At 35.2% G+C, this 23337-nt stretch overlaps 1 protein-coding gene across 5 annotated transcripts in view; it reads left to right on the top strand.

Moving 5' to 3' along the window:
• Nucleotides 1-23337, top strand: part of LOC117163816 (Autophagy-related 16) — a 235837-nt gene that overhangs the window by 200848 nt on the left and 11652 nt on the right. The window lies entirely within an intron of this gene.

Below are 23337 nucleotides of genomic sequence, written 5' to 3'. Positions count from 1 at the left end.
TCGAGGAATTGAAAGCTTGAGATATTTCGTTTCATTAACTCATTGTCAGAAGATTTCAAAAACCTCTATCTCGTATTTATGTATCTTCCTATATGGTGAAAAGGTTACCTGGATCAATTTGATACGTTGCCTGTAAAAAAAACAGCGTATTCTGAGTGTTCATTTATTTATGAGCGACACGAATTATCTTAAATCTAAATATATAAGCAAATGTCATCTCTTTATTTTGAATAAAATGCTTACATATGTGTGATATTTCATCGTTCCATGCCATTCGATATATTCTTAAAGAATTCTGCCTTTTCTAGATGAAGACACATTGTATGCATTACTATTATAGAAACAAAAAAAAAAGAATATGAAAGACGAACCGCGTTTTCTTATTTTCGATAAAAGATTCACACATATAGTGATATTTTATTCCTCCGATCAAATTCTTCGATTGTTATAACCTTAAAAAATGATGAGTCCGTTGAGGTGAAAACAGAGCACACATTGTATTACTATTATAGGAACAGAGAAAAGTCTGAAAGACGAGCCGCATAAATCGTTATACGCTAGGTGGCGTAATGACCGTGCCCATCTCATTCCCATTCTCTCACACCCCATGGCGCAGAATGCATACGTGTCGGACACGTACCACCTTCGCGCGCTATTGAAGCGCCTCGAGAGCGACTATCAGCCGTGGCTAAATTGTTTCCGAATGTTTACGACTGCGTGCGGTCTCTGCGGGCACTCGGCTGTCGTTCGGACACGCAGCGCGCCATTCGCGACACCGTAAATACCGACTATATTACGCGCCACTTGCTCGCCATTCCACCGGCCTACGGGGCTCTATTATTGATACGGGAACTAATATCGTTTCTAAGCTTTGTCATCGTTGCAATCGCCACGGCCTCTCTTCTTTATGCCTGGTAATGCCGACGTCAGGTAACAGGTGCGCGACGTACCGCGCTGTAAAGAGAAATTGATTTATTTTCTTAACAGACCCGCGACTTAATATATCTAGAAACGCAAGTTAGCCAACCAGTCGTATACTGTGATGGTTGAAAAATTCTTAATTGAGTGATGAATGGACGGATGAATTAATATTATTGTACGAGGAATCATGCCATTAAAACGCACCGGCACGCGATTTTCTCGTTACAACACCTTGATCTGATTTTCTTTCTTTCTTTATTTTGTATGCTGAAGTGTACTTCAGTACACCTCTCTAACGTTCTTTTGCTCGCTGACACACGTGTATTTAGCCTTATTACCCTTTCCTCGCGCGCTCGCACGTAAGTATTCCGTATTTTATTCTTGATAAATCTCGTGATTCCTGCTTAGAGTGGTATAGTTATAGTATGCAGGTGCAGGTATGTAGTTTGAGTGGATGATCATAGTGTTAATACACACCTCCGTGAGTAAGAGTAAACGTTTCGTAACTACACAATGGTCCCAGGTTTAGTTGATTGATTTCGGTATTTATTATAGATACACTATATGCCTGACGAGTAAGATCCTTATCTACTTGAATCGGTTGTCTCGATCATATGTATTCTGTCTTTATGTATGTTTTATTTGTATATATCAATATGTATTGATTATTGAATCGTTTGATTATATTGATAAATATCAAACATTTATCACCTAATTTTCAACGAAGTATGAAAACTTCTTTGCTTATCGAGAAACAACTGTTTACTTGTTGTGCTCTTTTCTGACTAGATCATATCATTCTACTGTTAGAAAGCTAAATTTCACGGAAGAGAAATGTCGTTATTGATATGCACAGTTTTAATCTAGACTGAAAATCAGATACAAGTTCGAAGAGCACGATAAAGTTAAAATATTCAGATACAAAATATTGGAGAGAAAAAATTATCAGTTATTATCTTCGATAGTATAGCTATCTAATCAGATCCGCATTCCTCCTGCATTACAGCATGTCCAACACGAACGCAACAGTTGAAAATCGCTTACAGGAAACCAGAAGCATTCCTTTCCATTGTATCAATGTATAAGCATCGGTCGCTTATAGGAAATCCAACCTTAAGAACACGTTTTTCTTCGGTTTTTACTGAGATCTCGTTGGTATCGTGGTATAAGGATCCTCCGATGGATACTCTATGGAAGAAGGAAAGGATCGTTTGCCGACACTGTGCCGGTTGCTAGCTTTCTCGATGCCTTATCGTGAATCGTCGAATTACGAAGAGAGGTTTAGCGAGTCGCTTAGCCACAGGGCACGCGAGTATCGAAGCCTCGACATGCTCCTATCTTGCGGAAGACTCCTGCGTCTGTTCGAGGTGAGTGGGAGCCTTGTTTTAGCCGTGAGATTCGATCGAAACGGAGATCGATATCGTCTGACCGTGCACTTTACGTAACGCATCCCCTTTACGCTCGATTCTCATGCATTATGTGCGTGCTACGGCCGTGGAAGTGGTTCATCCGTACGGGGGGATCATTACGTCCCCCGCTTTAGTACATAACGTTCGTAACACTGGATTAAGTCATAAGTTATAAGCACGGAACACTGCAAACCTTCATCAGATAATAGAGTATCCCGACGTTAAAATGAAACCTTTTTTTATCGTGACCTCGATAGTGTTTTGGGCTTGTCCTTCGACCTTGTTCTTTTCACGAATGACGTTCACACGCCAAATTTAATTTCTGATAAAACAGAATTTCATATTCCTACTGCGTGATAGATTTCTCTTTCGTAACACAATCGTGGGGATAGAGCATGCTTGACCGAGCCAAGGGAGTCAAGTAGATAAGGACGTTAGTCGACGAACAAATATCTGTATTCAAATGCTAAAATCAGCTGACAATAAGCCAATTTATCCGCAGGTATTCGATAAAAAGTTTATGAAAGAAATGTGTATATTATGATTCAATGACGTGATAATTCTATAAACGTGCAATGTCAGTCTTTACTGAATTTCATCGTGCGAACTTTCCGAATACATATAATAAAATTGATTGCTTCCAGGCCAAATTAACGCATTGGATCAAGTCAAAAATTATAAATATACTACGGATTTGTATACAATTATACGAAATTTAAAGGTGAAAAAATATACAGATGTATAATATGTAAAACTTTATAAAATATCCAAGGTATATCGCTTGTTATAACTTTTAGCAAGTGAAATAAATATTTTATTTGATACATAAATATGCATAAATACCCGCAGCCTAGCTATAAGTATACAACATTGCCAACCTTCATCTGATAATAGAGTATTCAGATATTAGCATGAAATTTCGCTTTTTTATCGTGACCTTGATAGGCTTTTCGATTCATCTTGCAACCTCAATATTTTCGATAAATCATCGCGTTATTGAATTTTATCGATAAATCTGTTACTTTTAATCACATTTGTCTTCTTTGCCTTCGTTTATCGTCGTTTAGTTGCGTTATGCTATTTTATGCAATTGTTTCATTGGAACGCCTGTCAACGATAGAACGTACGAGTGATTTGAGAATGCTCGATATCAGAGGTGAGATATGACAACGTGATAGAAATGTTATTCAGTAATTATGTGACAGCCATTGGTTTGTGATATCTTCTGAATCGTTTTCGATTTGATCTATTCTTGCTGTAAAATATACAGAATAATTAATTAGTAATTGTTCGATACAGAAGAGACGATTGATCATAGTACGTGTTTAATTGCAACTGTTCATCATTTATTATCATTATTTAACAAATTAGTGTCAAGAATAAATATAACTTCTTCCAGAGACATTTTGTATGAATTTTTATCAAATTTTAAATGTTTTCATAAAATTTTCATTTAACAATCTTGTCAAATGATTTATATTTCTTATATTTTATGCTTTTCCTAACATTGATTGATATTTGTATAGTTATACAGGGTGGTTGGTAACTGGTGGTACAATCGGAAAGGGGGTGATTCTACGCGAAAAAAGAAGTCGAAAATATAGAATAAAAATTTTTTTTTAATTTTTTTTTTTAATTTTTCCATCGAGACAACGATCTACAGTGAGATCCGTTATAACGTACCGTACGCGTACCGAGCGAAAATTCAAAGTCGATTTTCTCGAAAACAAAGCCTCAAACGAAAAATTTTCATTGTATATTTTCGACATCTTTTTTCGCGTAGAATCACCCCCTTTCCGCTTGTACCACCAGTTACCAACCACCCTGTATATTCTTTCTGAACAGTTTTCGTTATCAGTATTTCTAATTTCGTCTTCACTATAGGATTACATACCTATAAAAAAAATGAAGTAGTATTAGATAAACATCATGACCAGAAGATGATACTCTCACGGGATTCTAGTAGCCAACGTTCTGTCGAACTAATAGTATGGTAAAATATTCAGAATAGCTACTATGTTAGTAAACACACGGAAGAAATGTTTGTAAACACGCTTGGAATAACTTAAGTAATATCTAAAGGTACCCATGATTCGCCTCAATGAAAGCGAATAGTATTCTCCCTTCAGCAAATAATTTTTAAATGTATCTAAAAATGAAAACGTTTCTATCGTTCCATCTTCTAAAAACACGAAGAAATTTCCATTTGTAGCTAAAAGCAACCAACAATATTTTATATTTTATTAAAAAATATTTAGGAAATCGAACTACTAGAATTATATAAAGAATATTTTTGCTGCATTCAATCATTAAAAGGAAATTCTATGCTATATTTTGCACAATAATTAATTGGTCCTTTTGATATGAATTGTTTTTATGCCCTATATCAATATCGACAAAAAATCGACAGAGTTAAAGAAGAATATAAAACGCAGTATGTGTGTATGTTACTGTCTCATAAAGAAAAAGAAATTCGTAAAGCTGCAGAAATAACTCTACATATATATTTCTTTAGAATAGACATCTGGCATGGAAACATGTCTTTATCCGCTTTGGAACGTGTACAAGTTCACATTCTCCATGACAGTGGTCGGTAAACTTGAGCTTCTCACACGTTGCCCTCCTTCATGCACGTTGTCCCATTAAAATCGACCCTTCTCAAGAGCTTCAAGAGTGTTCTGTAACAAAGCGTTGTATTAATACAGACGCTTTAAAGTGAATGTAACAATTACTATTCTACAAGGTACACGCAGCGAGCTACTGTTTTGTTAAATTATACAACTTGAAGTAAAATGATTTTGCAACCAATAAATCAAAGATAAAGAAAACCAATTTTCATCAAAAAATTTTATTTCATATATTATAAAATATATATTTCTCGCTTAAATTTGTATACGCAATAAAATTTAACTACTTGAAGTTTGAATTTAATGTTTGTTGGGAGGACGTCATACGATCAGGTGCGATCGTTATTACGAGCCCGTTATGCAACAACCATTACTTTGTTATAAGCGTGCAAAGTGACTTCTGATTTATTACTTACTTGCAAGTTTGTGAATAGTCGGTTTAACTGTTGGCCAATTTCGGGCATTATTAATTTTCATATTTTATCTAGGGCATACAGGATGCAAACACGCTCCATAGCTCATTATGAAAATCGAATTTTGGTATTTGGAATTAAAATTCAAATTTTATATCTTTACATGATGAGGTTAAACATAATGATTGGAAAATAATTAAGAGATTGATTTTCATTAGTACTTCAAACAATTTTAAAAACGTTTTAACAGAGGAATTTTCATGGAAAAGTAGATCATTCTTATGGATTTTTCCTAGGAAAAATATTGATATTATAGAAATAAATGCCTTGGGATATGAGGAGATACTCTTATGTTACATTCTTACAGATATTACATTCTCCACACATTAGAAACAAAATCTTTCTATTTTAATTCTACTATTATTTATTTAGCATTATCCACATAAAATCGTGTCAATCACTTTTACTGGTGTAGATATTATCAGCATAAAGTGTAGTCACTTTAAAGCAAAAAACGAAAAATTTTCTTAAAACTAGATTACTTCCACTGGTATTATACCTACTTTTAAAAGAAGGAAGGTAGAAAAAATCGACAAACTTCCAGCTCAATTTCTAGATTAAACCCATCAATTATAATCTATACCACCTATAACGGTATCTTTTTCTAGCCGGGTCGCATTGCATTTGATGAAACTTTCAATTGAGGTGCCTTACATAATCTTACAAAAAAGATTCGAATTAAAAAAGAACGGGATAGAACGTTATCCTTGACAACAGCTTAAAAAGATTCGTCGGGTCTAATGACAAGAAACGCGAAACACAAGCACGAGAGGCCACGTACACAAAGTTTCTCTGAGGCGAGAAATTAAATTTAATGCCGCCTGGTTTTTTACCAGCGTAATAACCTTTCTTACGCCGTTAGTCTCGCGATATTATTTCCTCGAGCGGGTTACGATGTTCTTCGATCGTGACTGATCTACCATGCTTCTTCTTCCACGTCTCACCGTCGACACGTGCTCTTCGCCCGTCCAACGTTTCGTTCCCCTTGGTCTTGGATCATTGCTTCTTTTGCGTTGCAACGGGCCTGCAAAGTGTCGAGAAGGAATGTGCAAAAACGTGAATCGAATGGGCCGCACGTGCGAGTAAGGACGCTTGGAAAATATTTTCGATTATCCCTCCAGTTTCGGTCCCGATGCTAACACGAACCACTCTGTTTTTCTATTCGTATATCCTTACAGAAGTTTCAATCGGCTTGATAAATTGTCCTATTCAATTGAATGTCATGGTTATAGCAATCGTAGAACGATATTCAGCTACGATAACTAACAAGGAAAGTTACAAAGAGAGTCTGAATTCATAAAAAAAGACATCTTTGTGCTCGTAGAAAATAGGAAACTTTGTGTATTTTTGTTCTAGTGTTTTCGATCTCTTTATTTTGTTTATTAATGCAGGAAATAATGACATTGTTATATGAGACATTTACAGGTGTAAAAATGCGCTGGATGTACATATGAAAAAATATATAATTTATCTAGAGTGTAAATTTGTATAAAAACTTTGCAGTTTATAGAACTTATAATACTATTAAGAGTTTATTTACAGCAATTTGAGTTCATTATTTTAATGAGTATTTTGATTTGATTGGAAGCATTTCTAGTGACGTATATTCTGGCCACGAAAACTGGTAATAACGTATAAAATAGGTATATTTGGATGTTCGTACAATCACACAGGTAATACAAAGCTAAATAGCGTCGCTGATGTAGAATTCGTCGCGCACGATTCCGTATCTATTTACTATTTACCTATCGTAGTACGTGTTCCAGTCGTCGCTGAATCGACACTTGTTACAACCCGACGCGTGTCGACATGATATAGGATTTGATTGGCTCAGTTCCACAAATAAATGCACATGCTATACGAACGCTTTCTAAATCTAAATGTATTATTGTTATGTATTCGTGATGTATTTATCTCGTGAACCTAATTTATTGTGATAAGTGTTTTCCGATATATACACGCTTTAACTATTTATTTAAACTTATTTAATAGTAAAAAATCTATTGATATAGAAATGTAAGAGAATATCGAGCTCTGAATGAAAACATCATCAATCGTTAAATATTGAATTACTAATTAAATGATCAACTGCTTTGTATGTATAATATAAAATCGAAGCAATAGCTTTATATTGAATATTATTATACCGAATGACATATCGATGTGCATTAACATGTATTAAACCGAATACACTTATCTTAACGTTATATTATCTATCGTGTTCGTGCAGAAGATATCATCAATCTTTACATATGATTATCAAAGTAGGGAAAGTTCTACTGACAATGAGATGGACTATCAGAAGTAAGATGGATAAGTACTTGTAATTCATGATGTGTGAAATAGAGGTATAACAAGAGCTGTACTCGTGTTATATCTCTCCATATTCTCCATACTCATGTATGAAAAATATTCCGAATGAAATCAGTTATTGAAACAATATAGGCTAAGTAGATTATCTTGTTCTATTCAATTCTAACCAAATTTATTGGAATATTTGAATTTGCTTTTTCATTTATTTCTGAAAACTTAAAATTACGGAATATACTACAAATGCATTCTTTAATTGCCTACTTAACATTTAAAAGCATGGTATCTAGGCATTAGCTATCGCTATCAATATTCTTGCCATAAAGTAATTTCCTGCATCGAAGCGCTACAACGGAAGAACGTCTAATCTGTTCGGTGCTTATGGTTCAGATTGTTCTTAGAGCTCACATTCCTTTAACTCGAACGAGGATACTAATTTCTACGATAACGTTAATAAGAGCAACATTTCGAAGCACATTCCAGTGTTGGAGTTATGGCTATCACTATCGAGTTCATCTAATTACTAATGGTCACTAATGGTCTGGTCTAATTACTAATGATCACTAATGGTTATTATCTGAAGCTAATTAAAATTTTGAGATGATTTATAAGTTGCATGAATGTAACATCGAAAGTGGTTTATAAACCAAGCTTATAGATCTCCACGAATTAACATCTGTCCGTAATTAATAGCCAAGATGGTATCATCTTTTCAATGTATTTCAATATGAATTTAACATCTGCCCTTCGCAACATCGACTTTTGTTATTCGTCCTAGCGATACCGAATCGTACGAGCAAAGTGTCATTTGTATTCAAGTCATGAGTGGTCGCAAAATGTTTAGGACAAGTACGATAAAGGGTAACGTTTATTACCTGATACTGAGAAATGTAGCAACCAAAAGTAAAATCATTTGTATGTTTAACGTTCTGTGTACCGGTATGCGATATGATAATAGCTGTTGTATACACGACTGTTAAGGAAGATCATCGTTAATCCGTGTTCTGATATTCCACAGAACGTAAAGATGGGAGGAAATGGCTCGTGGCAAATGTAAGACGGTAGTTTTATGTTTTATTATCGACTTCCGCCGGCTGTTCTGTAAAGTACTTTTATATAAATGTGTTTATTTAAAAAGAAATCTTTTTTGCTATGAAGAGATTTTAATTAAAGATAATAAAGAGATTCAGTACATTATAGATATTATTTTTAAGAATGAAGATGTGGTGGTGATGCACCGAGGAATATATTAAGCTTGATAATGTGTGCAATATTAGAAATATGCAAATGCTGAAACAGGACGATGTTAATGCAAACTGTTTGTATAATACGTATGTTAATAGTAAATACATCTATATTATTCGTTATTGTACGTAGTCCTGTTACTTTGCAAAATATTTTAGTGGATGCGGTAGATTGAGTGCAATAAATAAATAAGTAATTTTCGTCTTGATTTTAAGGACCCCTTATTAGAAAAATTAGAATTGTTGATATATTTACTCGTAATATCAAGGTACTTTATTGCACAATAATATTCATGATATCTAAACACTGGTAGATACTGTAATATACACAAATTATCTACATCATTTGGAATATTCTATACCACACATGTTATGATATGACTGTGACATTCTACCATGATCATTTAATCAGTCATAACTAAATTTTAAAAAATCTAAATCAATTAAATCTTCCATTTAATGATTATTTAAGAACATGAATCAACAACTGATCAAATTAGAACACCATTAAAATGTACGTCGTTTCTGTATAAGATCCCTCTTTATCCCATTGAATATTGAAACTTATTTATATATTGAATAATTAACTGTTTAAACTCTTGCTATGATCTCTATGGCATATATATATATATATTTGTAATATATTTGTACTAAATATCTTGTAGTTTCTATGTGTGTTTCCAGATTTGATTCAAAGTTTACCAACATAATCATAATAGTCATTATAGTGCCAATAAAATCTCAAGATGTTTCGCATGAGAAACATCTCAGCATGAGAAAGTATCTACAAGTGTTCGATACCTTCGTGAACAACTGTATATTAAACGAACATAGAAAACGTGAATGGATATGGAATCGAATTTAATTCAGGTTTTCCGTGCACGAAACTGAGGATTACTATGACATATTACATTCCAGGTTCGCAATTATTATGTTCCTGGATAGACGCGCGTCCGGACATTTTCACGGGTAGTTGTGCACATCGAATTCACTTTGGCGATCGAACGCGAAATTTCCGCGTTCGACGGATTATATAGTTTACCATGTCTACCGCATCCAACTTCCACAGAATGCACGCTCGTCGACGCATTCCGCTTATTAATGATAGAACGTCGCGCGCGGAATATTTACTTTCGACCACAATGTGAACAGATCAAAACGTCGTAATGCGTTCGACCGTACGATTATTGTTTATCCAGGATATTACGTTTAATTTCTGTTGCCATACACGCGTCGAAATAAATTAAGTTCGCCAGCAGTTCGTTCACCGCGATTTGCGGTTTTCCATAATTCTACTATTTATTGCAGTATCTGTTTCTCCGCGGTGAATATAATTTTGGTGTTTTTGCTAAAACTACAATTAAAACTACAATTAAAAGTTTAAGATATACGATACGACTGCTTTTGTAACAGAAATTTATTGAGCTATAGTTTTATAGTCGTCGTAATTACCATCGTATAATTGTTACTAATTACTGGGTTTAATTATTGTACCTGATTCTTCCTGTTCTTCATTTTTTTTTCTTTTGTCCGTTTTGCTTCGTTTTCACTGACAATGGATAACACGCACGTTACAATAACTCGTATTATTTTAAACTACTGTTAGAGATGTAATGAGATTTTATGAGGGATTTATGAGCAGTTACAAATAATGAAAGAATTGCTTTTCCTATATAAAGAAAATTTCCTTGGAACGAAGGTATTTAGACATAATGTAATACCTGCGTGTATTAAAAAATTAAGAGCAGTGATATTATTCCCTTTTAATGGCTTCTTCCAAGATATTTTATACTTTACTGTAATTTATACTACTACTTATAGGCATATACACACATAAAATAACAATTAAACTGTCAGGCTTCAGATTAATATTTAATCACAGCACAAGTCACATTGATCAACTCCATAAATTAAACAACAAAAAGGATGAAAACACTATAAACATTATTCTTTCAAATTCATATTGGGATTTACGATTATTTCTACGATCTTTTTTCAACAAACAGACTAGTGGTAGAAGTAAATACGTTTTTTAAGAAATTGAGCAATAATTATATTTCTTTCTTTCTACATTTTATATATACTTATATTACTACTCAGAAAAGAATTTAAACGGTATTTTGTATGTCTGATATTCTAAGGAAGGTATGAAGAATCACGGAGTACCAATATAAAGACGTAGACTGTGAGATTAAGGGCGGCAAAGTAACGTGAAATAAAAAACAACAAGTGGATGGTCGTATTCAGCGCTGTAGTGTTAAACCAATTTCGAGCATCATTTGGAAAAATGAAAATGTTCTCGGGAAGGAATCAACTTTCTCAATAGGTAGTATACTAACCTCTCGTTGGCGTATTACGTCAAAACGAGAAGATCGTTCGACGAGTGTAGAAGAATATGCAAAAGAGGGAGTATCACGGGCAAAACGAGTCACGTATATGAAAATACAGGGGTAACGTCTGGGAATCGACGGCCGATCGAATATATTTGATAAGTCATAGCAGCTGGGTGATCCTCGGAAAGCGCGGTGATGGTGATGTCTACGTACTCGTTAAGTGGCGGCCAGGTAACTCTTTGCTGCGGACATGGAGAGGGAATCAATCGGTAAAGCAAGTCCGAAAGATCGGTTTCCTTTCTTGTCTGCTGGATCACATCGTAGCTTCGTGACTCTAACAACGCGCTAGATGATATCGAGCGCGTCGTTTCGAAATTATCGTCGAAGATATCGTAGATCGTGGATATTGTTATGATGGGAAAAAATGGACGAATTGATGAATTTTATTATTGAATGTATATTCTGGCTTCTGGCCTCTGAATTGATACTAATTCGCTACTATTAAAACCTATGAAGTGTTTATTAAAACCTAAAAAGTTTTACTTGTATTATGATTTGCAAAAATATTTATAAAAATTCCTGAGGTATTCCCCTTTTTATTTCTTTTTAATTGCTTATAAATTTCTGTTTGTTTTTGTGAACCAGCATACTGTCTAGATTATATTATTTATAGTAGCTGCAAAAAGTATTTGTACACACTCTTATTTTCTAATGAAGCGTTTCATTTTTATTAGATTCTACGTTTCAGTTCCATATATAGTATCAAATTTCTATAATAATATGAAAGTATTACTAAGTGATACGAAATTTGTAATGGCTGAACTTACTTAACTAGTGTGCATATAAATCTAATAATAAATATAGTGGTGTACAGATACGTTTTGTCATTATTGCATATGTTAAATTGTCTTCTAATAGAACTTGTCAAAATTTCGTTCTTCTTTATTAAATAAAGAAGTGCTTCTGTTTTCATATTCGTTAATGAATGTCAAAATATACATGTCAGATGCTCTTGTAGGTACCGTAATATACCCCCGGCGATAACATGATGACGTTAGAGCCAATTTAATTATATACAGGTTATCTTGGAGTAGAACAAAAGACATCCGTGTGGCGATTGATGTTCCTTACTATAGTAGAATCATATATACAATAGTAGACTTACTGCATGTGTGAGATGTGATAGTGTTTGCGACTCATATATGGATAGAATAATTTATTTTATTGCCATTACAAATAACAACGAAAGTTATGACACTCGAGTAATGAAGTAGTTGGCGTATCACTCGCTATCCGATTATAGTTGAGAAGCTCAGCAGAAACACTGGATAAAGATAAATTGCTTTGATCAGAACTAGCAGTAAATGTTATAACTATTATAAAACTTAACGAGGGTACAGTAAAATATCGATTATCCGGATAAAGATTTGCAGGATTTCAAATTCATCAAGCTTACTGATGATCCGATCAACAGAAATTCTTACTGAAAGTTATTTGTATTTATTATGGATGGAAACTCATCAAATTTAGTATCTTATATTTAAAGCTTTCACGTGAATGATCTATGTAACTCGTGCATAATTATCAATTTATCGAGATTAGTCGTATCTTAAGCTATATGTACAATCGCGTTAGAAGATTCACATTGCATTTAACTCGAATTTAACTAATATATAACGCGTCGAATATAGGTAATAATTTTGTCTTATTTTTCCATGATATGCCACTACCATATATCCGATAACTTGATTTCATCCAAATGATCAATCGCTTAATTTACTCGATAAAGATCTTTTACTGGTTATCTATTACAGCACATGACTGGAATACTAAGCAAGGGAATAATCATGGTGCCAAAGGCCACTTCGAGGTTACAGTAGCTTCTACAAACAACCCCATACCCCGATTGCGTTCTAGGATATAACTGCTGTTCATACATTAATATCTCCTTGAAGTAGTGATCCGTCTTCCTAAAGAGTACATAAAGGACGAGATTACTATGGATCAAATAGATAAGGAATATTGAAGGGAGACGGTAGGGAAAAGTATAAAAAGTTAATTTCTTTTCGGGTTTACATGTAATGTTTCGAAAATTTCGGTCTGTAGTGCATAACTTTTAAATTTCCTAACCACGGATTATTAGTTCATCCATCTATGGGAAAATTAAAAGCGTAAAAATATACAGGGCGCATACAACGCACAAAAATAAAAAAAAAACACACTATAATATTTAATATGTGAAACAAATCTTTAAGTTTTATTTGTTTGGTTACATTCACAAATAATATGAAATTTCATGAACATCCATAGTCTGTTAATAATTTAACATAATAATACAATATTTTATTGAATGTATTTTACTTGTAACGGTTCAATAATGTTCGTTTTTAGTGGCAAAAGTGAAATCCTATTAGGCATAAAATTGTATTCTTAAAATATGTCTTCATAATTGAGGCATTTCGTGCGCTCGTCGGAAGTCTGTGAACAGACATCACAGTTTTTTGATGCGTCTATCAATCTACTTCATGTTCTTGCCCTTAGGACAAAAGGGAGAAGGCAGAAGCCAATATCTCCCTTGTTTCTTTGAGAATCTCTTCATTCCAGTCGGCTAGCGATGGACGCACATTTTGTGTCCCAGGAAATAATTTCATTAATCCGTCATCCTCATTTTTCTTCAGATTTTTCATGAGATTACTTTATTTTCTTTTATTTCTTCGTTTAAGGAATGTCTATTATCAATTTTATTCGTTTCATATATTAAATATTTGAGATATTATGTTTTTGTATAATAAATTATATATTTTTTTAACCTTACTGTATATAATATGTACAATTTACGTTTCTAAGAGATTTTCTTCAAAAGATTCCAAGAAGAAAGTTAATAATTTAATACTTGACAGCCGTATACTAGTAGCGAAACCTTATTTTCCAAAGCACATCTTTCTACTATACTTTTACATCTAACTGCAAAGAAATTTTTTACCACCTTTGTTTTCCAAAAAAAAGTATAGGAAATTTCTCGTAACATTTACGTAATTGTATATCATAGAACACTATACGCTACAATTTTGCTATGTCGACTTAGAACATAGTTCTAATATTCCACATTTCGTGTTCTCGGTTGCCAATGTCCCTGTAATATCAGATTTACTCTCGTCATCACATCCGCCATTACGGGCAGAGATGGTCAGCTTCGAAGAAAGTATACCTCAGACTGAAATGGTTTTAATGAGACCTGTCGTGTCAATTCTGAAATATCAACTCAATATGTAACTACGATTTAACAGTAGCCTATTAATTTAATCGCTACGATATATACGTCCGATCGATTTGACTTGGTTACTAGGAAAAATGGAACGAATAACTAAGTATAGAGAGAATAAATGAGTATAAATGAGTAGGTGCAAGGAAGTAGCTGTCGTCCTCATTGGCATCGCACATGCTTGTTACTACGTCTAACAATACCTAACTGCTAGGGTTTCGATTTTAAATTGAAATTCGAATTGCAGATAGCGTTCGAAAAGTACTTTGAACTTGTTGTGCATCGGGAACACCGAGAGAGGATACGGGATGGAGTGCGGAAACACTCGACTGCACCACGATTGATCAAAGTGTTCACTTCGAAACGATGATGCATTGCTTCGCTGTATTTGCTTAGTAGTAATCGATCAAATTTTCATTCTGCAGAAGTTTTCCAGTCAAATGATCAGATCTGCTTTATTCCTTTTCTCTCTTTTTTCTCCTCTTTGTTCGCTTTCTCTAAGATACTGCAGATTGGTCTGATTTTTTGCGTTTATGTTTCAGAAGATGAAAATAGAGAAATGTCAAGTACCAGCGAAACAAATATTCATGTAAATTTAGATTGAGAAAGTTGTAAAATTTTGATATCAATTGAAATGATTGAAGCTTTTACGAGTTTCCTGGTATAAGAAACAAGCTTTCTGAAAGGAAGAATAAATCTTTACACCGTTTATTTACAGTCCGTTTTAATTTCGCGAATGCCACGCAGATTTACGTTCTCGATGGAAAGTTTTAATTAAAATCGGGTTCAACTCTGTTTGACGCTCTGGAGCCGGAGTACATTGGGTGCGTTACCTTCACAATCAATTATTCTTATATTAAAATAGAAGGTTTTGAGACGTCTGGATCAACATAATGGATTAGCTTCATGTAAATATCTAAATTAACTTATTATAAAATTGGAACCCCAAAGTAGTGGCATATACTTTGATAGAAACAAAATATGGAAGTACATATAAGTTGTTCAATAATTTTGGTAAAAATATTAAATACCTAACAACCTTTCTTGTTACCTTATTAGTATATTAATTTTAATATGAAGGATGAGGGAAAAGAACATGGAATGTCATAAAATAGCTTTATCGAAAGGAAATCAATTTTTAATACTTTAGTCTACCGATAAGAAAGATTCGACGAATTTAATTTTGTATCATACATAACGTGAAATTTATATCCCGGAAATATGAACGAAAGAATAATTATTTTACGTTATCTTAATTTTTTTCCAAGATAAACTCTACAAAATTTACTACTACTCTATTTTGAAAATTCTAATTTACTCCTCTCCAAAAGTCTTTTTTACCACACCAACATTACCAACTGCAATAAAAAACATTAAAAGCTACAGATACATTTCTCTCATCTTTGATGCTCGAAAAAATACATAAAAGTCTTTATCGAGTGCACATAGCTCACAAAATAGCGCATCTTAAAATACGAGACGTAATTTTACTGTCATTCTCAGCAATTTGGAAGGAGATAGATTTCTATGTAATATAATATACACAGTGAGCACAGTTGTTCGTAAAACTGGTTTATTACCCGTCTAAGTAGACATTTCATCAGTATCGTTAACTACCGAATAGCAATGAAGACAAGCCAAAGCCCATTGCTAGTCGTTCGAAGCGTGACAGGATCCGATGTCTGTGGCGCGTTCCGTTTCATCTTCGCACCTGACTGTAATAACAACATCCATCGAGAGTTAATGACTTTTGCTGGCTAGATCATACGATGTTAGGTCACAATTTCGCGCGTACACGCGTACTCCCAAATGAAGTTGGCGGAAGTCATTGGTGGAGTGAGACAGGAAGAGAGCTGCAACAGCTCCCGCGGGTGTAGATGGGCTGCAGGCAAAGTCCGTTAGTTCCACGTGTCGTTACGGTTTATAAGCATAGGATGCGTTCGACGTTGCACTACAGCGCGGCGGCGCGCGGCAGCTGAGTTCAATGTACCCGGTTCAAGTCAGCGAGTCGCTTTAACATCCATCCTCTCAGTCAACAGATATCTCTGAAATAGATGCTACGTTACTCTGGCGCAAGAAGAAGGAGGAACAGAGACTAGCCGGCCGGATATCGACTTACAATTTGACATGGACTAGGTACCTGTCACCGTTAAGTCCGAGCCGAAGAAAAATTTCGATCGTTCGCCGCATATCGGCCACGTCTCTCTTTCCGTATCCCCCGTTTCAAAGCCACAGGAATTCGATCGACTCGCTTCTAAACGAAACATTCGTCTCGATTATCCTCGGCTGTCGCCTTGAACGTGCAGATCAAACTCGATGCGCAAGAAATACTATCCCTGGTCCACCTGGTCTGAACCTCGAATATCCCTCTCGGTTCTCTGATTTCCGGCCAGCAAGAAGTCGGGACGTCTCCGCAAGTCTTAAGAGATCGAATCGAACGGCCATTAATTTACATTAATACATCGCGTTGCAGGTGGTAAGCCATTTGGAAATTTCACGGTGTTACTCAATCCTCGATTAACACGTCGACATTTCTCATCCTTGTAATTGTCACGCTATATTTAGCGTGGAGTCTTTAACAGCTTCCACTATTGAGCATTTAAACGACCGTATAGAGAAAGTATGTACACTCATATTTTATGGAAATGTAAATAAGGTTGTACATGGATATACTTGTCTCCTAAACAACATCTGTATTTCTGAGAAACTTGTTTTTTGAAGATGTACACAATATTGTTTAGAGATTTATTTTGAACTATCGAGATTCGTTTTTCGTATATTCTTCCGAAATATTTTATATTTTTTATGTTTCTATAGTCCAATATTTTATTGTTATAAATTTTCACTAAGGGAATGATTGATTTGAAAATTACATATCTACGCACTGTATTTCTTAAATATTATACGCTTATTATACTTATTCGTGACATTTTATTAAACTATGAAAGGAAGCGAATCTTCTGATAATATTCTTTTCTCGGCTATAAATTTCATATTTCAAAAGCAACCGTATATCAAAAAACGAATTTAGATACTTAGCGATTAATGTATGATTCGGTATAACAAAATCTTTATATTAATTGAATAAAAATATCTTAAATATTATTTACAAATTCTTGAAAGTTAAGAAAACTTCATTATCAAAAAGTCAAAGACCACCTAAAATCAAATTACGTTAAAATCGATTAAAATTCCTGTCTCTAAAATTCGATTAAAATGACAAACGTACGGAGTGTTTGCAGTAAAAGGAGAATCTTTCTTTTTCTGATTCGCGGCTGGTTTGTCCTCTGGATACTCTGAGCGTTCATCGCCAATTAAATGCGTCGATGTGCCGGCCCTTTTAATCGATCAGGGTTGGAAAAAAAAAGTTGGTAAAATGTGGTTCGTCGAAGAGAACATCGGAGGACTTTGTCCCGACAAGAAACCGATTCTCACTGTTCGAACTGGTTTTAACGCTCGATCGGTGTAATTTGCGAAATTTATAGTCCCTGAGAGTGGCGGTCGTGGTTGTTGGGAGAATCGCTGCGTTAACGAAGCTTGATGGAGCCAGCCGACATATTATCACGGACCGTGGCGCGGCGCACGACTGTTGTTAATTAATTATAATTCGAGTCGCGAAGGGTATTCCCCTTGAAGCTGGAGCAACGGAGCTCGACCACCGTCGACAACGTAATACTCCCATCGTATTCCTTCTTCTGATCCGTGCTTCGTGACTCGAGGGAAACGTAGTCACGATAAATGAGACCGTGCGATGATGACGAAGCGGCTTACGCATGCTTTTCTTCCACGGTGAGCAGTTCAACCGACGTAAGAAAGAAGAAAGAGACAGATGGAGGAAGGTGTACGTATGTTATATGGATATATAAAAAGAAAGCCGGATCGGGAAGATGGTAGAGAGAGAGTTGCGAGGTATAGAAGAGTTGGTACGACGACTAGAGAGAAGCGAAGCAACTATGATAGAAATAGAGTGGGGAAGAGATAGAGGAGAGGCATTAAATGGAAGCGGCGAAGCGGGAAGAAGGAAGAGCGAGTAGAAAGAAGGACAGAAGGGAAGGGATGGCACGAACATAGCCGGATAGCCGCGTATAATGCATAAGAGAAGCGGGAAAGAGTAACGAACTGGCAAGGTCGAGCGTGGTAGGCCAATGTCTCGTCCTCGTAGTACGAGGTGAACCAGCGCTGCTGCAACTGCCTCCTCGTGGCTCGCTGCCGTTGCCACTGCCGCCACCGCCACCACCATCGGTCACTACCACCATCGGCCAACACTACATACTATCATCGACTCGTCGTCTTGGTTCCTCTGCTGCAGCTGCAACGGTCCAACACGCCGACCTATGAGGCCCGGGGAACGGTGAGCGGCAGGCCTTCCTGCAGCATTGCAAGGTCGCAACTATGAGAAACCGGCCAGAAGAAGAGGAAGTAGCGGAGTGGGAGTGACGCTCCTGTGGAACGCTCGACGAGAACGATACCGAGAGAGAGATACCATGAACTTGAAGCGGGGCTAAAGGGAGCCTGAGGGGTAAAACGTGAAGTCAAACGTAGCGCTGCTATTGCCATGGATGCGTAAATCACTCGCTTCTTTCACACCCGTGTTACGTAACTAATTCGACATCGGCCATTTCGGTCACGTGGCGAGATCTCACTTTCCAGAGCTCATGAATAGAAAACTGACACATCATTCTGACCTTTCTTCCGCGTTTCTTACAATTTTATGCTTTTTTGATTCTAGAAATAGGAAATTTTAGAATGATGATGGACATTGCGATGAAGCAGTTGGTTGTTGGGAAAGGAATTATGAGATGTGCATTGTGCTTTTCCATGAAAATCCTTATACTAGAAATTAATAGTATCGATTTTTGTATAAAAATTCCTGCATTAGGATTGATAATATCAAAATAGAAGAACAGTTATATTATGATTATATATGTTAAATCATATTACCAGCTATTGTATCCTTGGCTATATGAAGCACAGGTTGTTTGCTTTATTATCATAAGTAGTACTCTTTAGTAGTATAATACTTTTTATATAAAGTATCTGCAATTATACAAAATATTAAAAGTACGTATAAATACATTTTGAAATATAGGTATATACAAATATATGTTACAAATATATAAAGGAAATACGAGAAATCTCATTTCTCGTATAACTAATTAAAATACGATATCATCCTATATCCCTACATCCTTGTTATATCATCCGCATATACACGGTACCCAGACCAAGCTATAACTTTTCAATGGGAATCTCTGCTAGAATTCAACGAATCTTCGCAGAATTTCCGCCTTATATCCTCGATACGCTTAATGTTATACCATTCATTTCGAGAGTCCTTCACAAAACGGAGCTACAGTTGCCCCGGCGAACGAGAACGGGAGAAAGGGAAGATCACTGAATCGAAAGGAGAAGGAGAAAATAAAAGAAGGAGAAGCATAAACAGGCAGAGACGAAGTAAGTCCAATCTATCGACTCTTACTCGGAACGGGAGGATGCACCTATCTACTCTGCTCCCGCAGCGTTGATCGTACAGAGAGTTAGAATCTCCTTTATCTCTTTATCTCCCTCTCTCTCTCTCTCTCGTTCCTCTCCCTTCTCACCTTTCTCTATCTTTAGATATCTCTGTCTCTTCTTTTGCATATTGCATTTTGTGTCTACGTGATTAACTCGCATGCTTACCTAAACCTAATATACCGAGGAATGTGTGTTCGCACGGTTCCCCACGCGGAGAAGATATCCACCCATCGTTAATTCTCCGAACATCATAACGATGTCCCAAGGTAATTTGAAAATCCTCATTATCTTCGAACCGGGAGGAGCCTCCGCATGCACACGTAGTGCAGAGGGTATACTGCTTTTCGTGATCGAGCGTAGATCTTGAATCGATAGCCAACGATATTCGTCACCGCTCGAGAGAGAGAGAGCTTCGTATTATTCATTACGCGAAATCAGAGAATGGTCACGAACGGATTCATTAAGGTGCGCTAACGTACCGATCAATTTAATCCACAGAGAGTATGGTTTACAATTGATACAAGATGCTTTATTGAATAATCTGGCATCAGAACCTTATTCGGTTTAAACCGGTGGATCCCAATGTTCGAACCATCTAACTTTGCTAACGAGCTACACGACTCGAATCCGATCTTGGCGATTTCTCCACCAGTTTGATTGTTTGCCAATATAGAGTTGAACGATTATGATTGTATTCAATGAGATTCTTATTTAAAGCATCACACGCAAGTTGGTATATACCGTACTATGCTGAAACGGAATTTGATTTCATAAATAAATGTAAAAATACTTGGTCGTATTTTGAATCTATTGTTATCTCTTAACAAGTGTTGAATTCAAGAAGTATTGGTAATTTGTTAAAAAGATGTTGATTAATTTGGTGTAATATTATGTGTGGTTATTTATCGTTTCGATAGGAAAAATTTCTTAGAAGCTCTAGTTAAATAATCATTCGACGAATCTACTATCTTATTGTTGGTATTTCAAGCTTCAAGCACTTCAAACAATTTTTATATAATTAGTATAATTCAATTTTAATAAATATAACGAGTAAACGTTATAATATTTATAACTATATATGTAATTCAAGACTTTATTTATTGAATTATTTTTTAAAAATTTTTAAAGCAGAAAGGTCTAGGAATAAATACAATCATAAGGAGAATGTCTAAAAATTTGTCTCCGTGTAACCACCGTAAACATATTTCATAAAAATATACAATTAATTGTAATTATAAAATCATTCTAAATGGCTTAGGACTTTTGTACAATACCATACATACACCGCGCTGCTGAAAAATATATTTTCTATTATTTTTCAGTTTAAAGCGCAATTCAAAATATAAATGGTCTTTCACCTTGGTGTTTCATGAAATATGCATACGAAACAGGTGCGTGCATGTATTTAATATTTCGGAGCCAGTGTAGCTACATTCGCGTATTAAATACGTTTCATTAAGGTAAAAAATTTCAAGTAAAGGGGCGTGTATAGTTTCTGTAGCGTAGCTTGCGAACATTGGTTTACAAGTTACTGTAAAATGAATTCTAAAAATATAGAAAAATAATTTCTGGAATTAAGTCGTCGGCGAAATTTTCCCACTTGTTTTATGTAGAAATCGAAACTGAAATATTTTATTTCTTATATTGTCATTACAATTTTATTCCCTTTTTGATTCTCTTTCCTGGTGATTAAGACTCCAGAAGATTTTCATTTTGATCTCTATATTTATATTTATCTGAAATTATATCTTAAAAGTGTTACATAATTGCTGCGTTTTATCTACTGCTTATGTTCTACGTGATCGTAATAACCTATTAATGTAGGGCTTGAAAGATAAGCGAAGAACGATAAAAAGCAAATAGTATTATTTGAAAGGCAGTAAAATGAAAGGTACACATTTAATACTATACATCATTATGTTAACAATAATTGAACTGTTATAGATAAATTAAATTATATTAATGTATAGCTACTATAGTTGCACGGAAATGGAAGAATTATCTGTTTGGATATGATTATCGAAATTTCATAATAATTTGTCAAGTATATATCTAAAGACAAAATTGAATAATTTTAAATTTGCGAATATTTAAATCTGCTGAATGCTGGAAATCTATGTAATCCATGAAATTGAATAGTTAGTTTTTGAAATATTTTTTAGTATTTACGTTTATATTTCAACTTTGTTAGGATTATACGACGTTTCAGCGCTCGTTTCAACATCAAATTAAAAAAAAAATAATCTTTCTAAAAGATTAAATCGAAAATAATTGAGAATTAACTCTTGTAAGTTTTAGATTTCCTTTCCATAAAAATGAAACCTTTTGTAATTACATTTTAATTAAAAATGCGCAATTAACGCGAAGAATAAAGCGTCATCCTATTTTCAAAATAAAAATAGTAATAAATTTCTTACAACAACACGTTTAATTGTTAGTCCTATCTTCACAATTTTACGATCATACAATTCTTAATCATTTGTTGCCTATAGTATTATCAATACATGTAACATTTTTAACACAACTGAAACAATCAGCAAACGATGCACTGGTCGTTCGCAAAATATTTTTCGAGGCCGTAATGAGCTATTGAACGGTTTTCAATACAACACGATACGATTAAACATTTTCTCTTTACAATTTGCGCTCCATTTCGTTTGGAGCTATTGTAGAATGGCCGACAAACACTTGCGCTCATCGACTAATGACAAAATCGTTGTACAACACCACCCAGATTATTTCCTCCTTGTCGTTATAACAAACGCTTTTAGCCGCGAAGCTACAAAACGAACAATAAACATCAAATTGCGCTTGCGCGCGTTCTGTTGGCGGCGTTGTCCGTTCGCGAATCGGCGCTATGATACATTAACCACGAATCATAGCCGCGCGATTCGCGGCGTGCGAGAGGCGCGAGTTCGGTTTTGCCTCTGCAAATTCTATTGGCCTCCGTGCGCGTATTTCTCCGTCGAAACGGTTCCTCGTGTCTCGATTATGGGCAAAATATTCGACAAACAAAGCACAGTAGCCGTGCAAATACTCTTTGTTCACGGTGGTCGGCCGAAACTTCTCTATAACATGGCTCTACGGCATTGTGGCAATGTCCAGACCCGTCGACAAAAGCAACCTTTCCCTTTGTTCTTTCTTCATCTATTTTCCGATTATCCTGTTCGTTTCTCTCCTCCCACTTCTCTCTCTCTCTCTCTCACTTTCTCTCTCTTTCTCTCTCTCTCCGATCTTTGCTCTC

This window comes from Bombus vancouverensis, chromosome 9 (assembly GCF_051014615.1).
Source record: "Bombus vancouverensis nearcticus chromosome 9, iyBomVanc1_principal, whole genome shotgun sequence".
NCBI classification, from domain to species: Eukaryota; Metazoa; Arthropoda; class Insecta; order Hymenoptera; family Apidae; genus Bombus; species Bombus vancouverensis.
Note: the sequence above shows the minus strand (reverse complement) of the source record. Positions and strands in the feature narration are given on the sequence as shown.